Source organism: Pleurodeles waltl, chromosome 4_2 (assembly GCF_031143425.1).
Source record: "Pleurodeles waltl isolate 20211129_DDA chromosome 4_2, aPleWal1.hap1.20221129, whole genome shotgun sequence".
Lineage (NCBI taxonomy): Eukaryota > Metazoa > Chordata > Amphibia > Caudata > Salamandridae > Pleurodeles > Pleurodeles waltl.
The window spans coordinates 1017753390-1017757457 of NC_090443.1; the positions used below are offsets into that span (position 1 = coordinate 1017753390).

Below are 4068 nucleotides of genomic sequence, written 5' to 3' on the forward strand. Positions count from 1 at the left end.
GGAACACAATGGCAGTGAGTTCGTATGGACTCAGTTGAGGCTCCTTTCTCGTTGTTTTCTCTCATTTTTTTATTATACTAATATTACATAATGTTCAATTATTCTCTATTAGTGTAATAACAATGCAAATAGTGGACTATGGCTCCCCCTGGCAGCCGAGGTAAGTAAAAATTGTTGAATGCATTTTGTGTGTGTGATTATGGGTGTGTGTGTGAGAGAGGGTGTAGGTGTGTATGTGTAAGCATGTGTGTGATGTCACTTCCGCCTCCCGTGACATTTGGTGAATTGACTTCCATGGGGAGGCCCCCTGCCTTTACCACAGCCCAAGCATTTCAACTCTCAGGGTTAACTGTCCTGGGGCTGTTGTCTTTTCTCAAAAAGTGAGGTCGCTGTTTTATTTAAACTAAAAAACGTATGTGCACCTGGTGCCCCTCCGACCCCGCCCACTTCGGCCACTTGCTGCCCCCAAATAATATCTAAAAACCCGTGTGTTACCGTGAACCAAAAGTAAGAAAAAGCCCATGAGCTGCGGGTGTGCAGCGCTATGGGAGGAACTGAAGCCGGAGCCTTCTTGGGGTGACACCTCTGTGGAAGGGCGACTTCCTGCTCCAGGTGACACAGAGGGGGTGTAAAATGTGTACAATATGCAGGAGCCTTGGAAAGCCTTCAAAATACTCCCCTCTGTGCATTAAAGACTCGCTGCGTCTTTTCATAGCGCTTCTGACGAGTACTTCAAGGCACAGACCCAACCAAGAGGGGCGGGGTGTTGTGGGGGGGGATTAAAGGATTTGTGTGTAAAAACAGGGGTTAGTACAAGCTGTGAAGACAACAGAAGACAAATGCAGGAATGTGACCCAAAAGTGCAACTTCCCATACCGGGAGTCGAACCCGGGCCGCCTGGGTGAAAACCAGGAATCCTAACCGCTAGACCATATGAGAGCCTGTACACGAAACTGAGGCTCACTCTCTTACAGTCAGAGCCACATGCGGGTGCCCGGCACAGTTTTTATATATGGCACTAAAATACAAACACATTAACAAAGGTAGCTCCTTACAGGAGTAAAACACTAAGAATTAAAATGATGTACGATTTCTTAGAAAGTGCTTTCTGCTTCCTGAGTGCCTGATACTAAAATGTACATTTTTGAGACTCTACCGTGAAGCCTGCCAATGCGGAAGAAATCAGAAAGAGGAGTGGAGGGGGGGGGGGGGGGTGAAAGAGGAGGGAGCATGTCGCGACACTGCTCGTCATTTTATAAAGAGGCGTGTTGTATGCCTCCACAGAGGATGCAGTTCCCCCTCTCACTACAACACGCATCAGGCCGAGCCTCCCTTCTCTTCTCTCCAAGGACAATGTATGGGGTCCTCCCTTCTCCCTGCACAGCATCCCACCTTCTCCCTGGTCCCTGCACAGCATCCCACCTTCTCCCTGGTCCTTGTACAGCATCCTACCTTCTCCCTGGTCCCTGCACAGCATCCTACCTTCTCCCTGGTCCCTGCACAGCATCCTGCCTTCTCCCTGGGCCTTCCTTCTCCCTGGTCCCTGCACAGCATCCCACCTTCTCCCTGGTCCCTGCACAGCATCCCACCTTCTCCCTGGTCCTTGTACAGCATCCTACCTTCTCCCTGGTCCCTGCACAGCATCCCACCTTCTCCCTGGTCCTTGTACAGCATCCTACCTTCTCCCTGGTCCCTGCACAGCATCCCACCTTCTCCCTGGTCCTTGTACAGCATCCTACCTTCTCCCTGGTCCCTGCACAGCATCCTACCTTCTCCCTGGTCCCTGCACAGCATCCTACCTTGTCCCTGTGCTCTGCACGGCATCCTACCTTTTCCCTTCTACCTAAGCTTGGCACAGCATCTTGCTTTCTCTCTGGACATACCTTTTCCCTCCTCTACACAGCATTTTACCTTCTTCCTTCTCTCTGGCTCCGGAAGCAGCCGCTGCTGCTCCAAGTGAGTGTAACACAAGTGGTACAGTGACCGCGTGGCCTAATGGATAAGGCGTCTGACTTCGAATCAGAAGACTGAGGGTTCGAGTCCCTTCGTGGTCGTTTAAGTGTTTTTTTTAACCTGCCGAAAATGTATTTTTTATGAAATGCATAAACAGAAAACAGGCCGCAGATTCTACTGTAAGAGCATTTTCTCAGATCACCGGTGATAATTTTCATCTGAAGTATAAAATACTGAAGATCCGAGGGACCCCACCTGCTCCGCTTTGCTCCCTGTGATGCTGATGCTGGCGGCGGAGTTTAGTGACCGACGCGGCATCAATGACGACACATTCACAGCAAAGGCTGCTCCTCGGCCTCGAGAAAGGACACGGGGAAGAAACTGTGAAGGACAAAAACAGAGATGGGAGGATGAATTTATCAATGAATAACAAACATGGAGAGGGAGGGACGCCCGAACAAAGCTACCGAGCTTAGCTTAGGCATTACCTTTATAGGTTTTAGGTTGAACACAGTGTGACGTCAGTGATGTACTGCAGTGATGGTGATACTCACTCTAGAGATGCACAGTGAAGTGTGACGGTGTGATGGGAATAGGGGACCCCAAGGTCATGTTTGGATAGTAAACGAAAAACATGATTTGGGGGCAATGGGTCAAGTGGTCGAAGTGGGCGGGGTCGGAGGGACACTACGCGCCCCACTTTTTTCATTAATGAAAAACACTCCCCCTACTTAATAAAAGTCAACTGTCCCGGGACGGTAAACTCTGATCGCACAAAAGCTTCAGTTTAAGTTTAATTCAGGTAGTCTCCAGTGCTGTGAGACCGAGGGAGGGGCAGGCAGCTTAACAACAAACAAGCCTTCTTGCCAGGGTGCCTCCTCCCCTGAAGAAATGCAAATAAGCACTACTGGTTAATCTGCCAATGTAAAGGGTCCTCAAAGGAGGTACTGGGTTAATTGATCCAATTGCATTCTTTTCTGACTGGTAGTGCAAGGGAGTTACCAGCTGAGCTGTGCAGTGTGTGCTTTTCAGGGTAGTTAAATAAAATAAATAATTACGTACAGTCTGGGTATTAGTAAAATCTTTGCTTTGGAAGCACCGTTTTATCTGAAACCTTTTTGCACATTTGGTAGCTGTCTGTCTTATACTGAGTGTAATGCAAGTTTAACAAAATGACTTACACGTTCTCAGTGCTTTCTGCCTCAGGCTGGGCCCTCGTAGCACTTACAACACTCAAGCCACAATTCTCCGTTGCACCAACCAATATTTAATTCATTGGCTTTCTGGTTACACACAGACCTCTCAGTGCATTAACTGATAGAGGTTTCATAATACGCAATAGTGCACATACTACTGATTAACAAAGTTTTTATTTATTTTTTATTTAATCCGTGAGTTATTATATATGTAGCTACCTGAAGGAGAATATTTTGTTTTTTTAGCCATACCTTTGACCCTCGCCCACACATTGATCCCGCCCCCATTGCATGCAGCATCACAGTTCCCATACTTTTTTTTAATGCACTTCGGCCGTCGATATGAGTCCTTTAAACATCTGGACCTTGGTGCCACTGTTCCTGTTGCACTAATTGCAGCGAGGCTCTGTTTCGCTGACTGTTGCACGTCATGGACATCACTGCAGCACTGCATAGAGCACTGGTGTCTGCCTCCCTCGGTGTAATGTTCTACTGAAATACCTCACTGCAACACCCTGCATAGAGCACTGCCTCCCTCGGTGTAACACTTTACTTAAATACCTCACTGCAACACTGCAAAGAGCACTGCTGTCTGCCTTCCCCAGTGCAACATTCTACAGAAATACCTCACTGCAAAACCCTACATAGACAACCGCTGTCTGCCCCCCTTATTTCTCCTCTTTTTTTACGTTTTCTATGCGTGCCGCATTCTGCAGCACACACAGAAATCGGAAGAGCCTCCCAGGATAGTTTTTGTGCAGGAAGGTGAGCCTTCCTGCACAAAAGCATTCCCACCTACAAGGCTGACACCCCTGCACAATGGTGCAAGGGAGGCTGCATTGGCGCTAGGCTGCCAAAATGGCACCAGCGCAGTGGGAAAAGACAGGATGCGCTGTATGCAAATGCCACGACGCATTCC

The 4068-nt window shown here is 48.4% G+C and overlaps 2 non-coding genes across 2 annotated transcripts; one reads left to right on the forward strand and one right to left on the reverse strand.

Moving 5' to 3' along the window:
• Positions 1-867: 867 nt before the first annotated feature.
• TRNAE-UUC (transfer RNA glutamic acid (anticodon UUC)) lies at positions 868-939 on the reverse strand. The gene has a single exon. It is a non-coding gene; the product is annotated as a tRNA-Glu (tRNA).
• Positions 940-1981: 1042 nt separating this feature from the next.
• TRNAR-UCG (transfer RNA arginine (anticodon UCG)) lies at positions 1982-2054 on the forward strand. Its single transcript has one exon. It is a non-coding gene; the product is annotated as a tRNA-Arg (tRNA).
• Positions 2055-4068: the final 2014 nt, after the last annotated feature.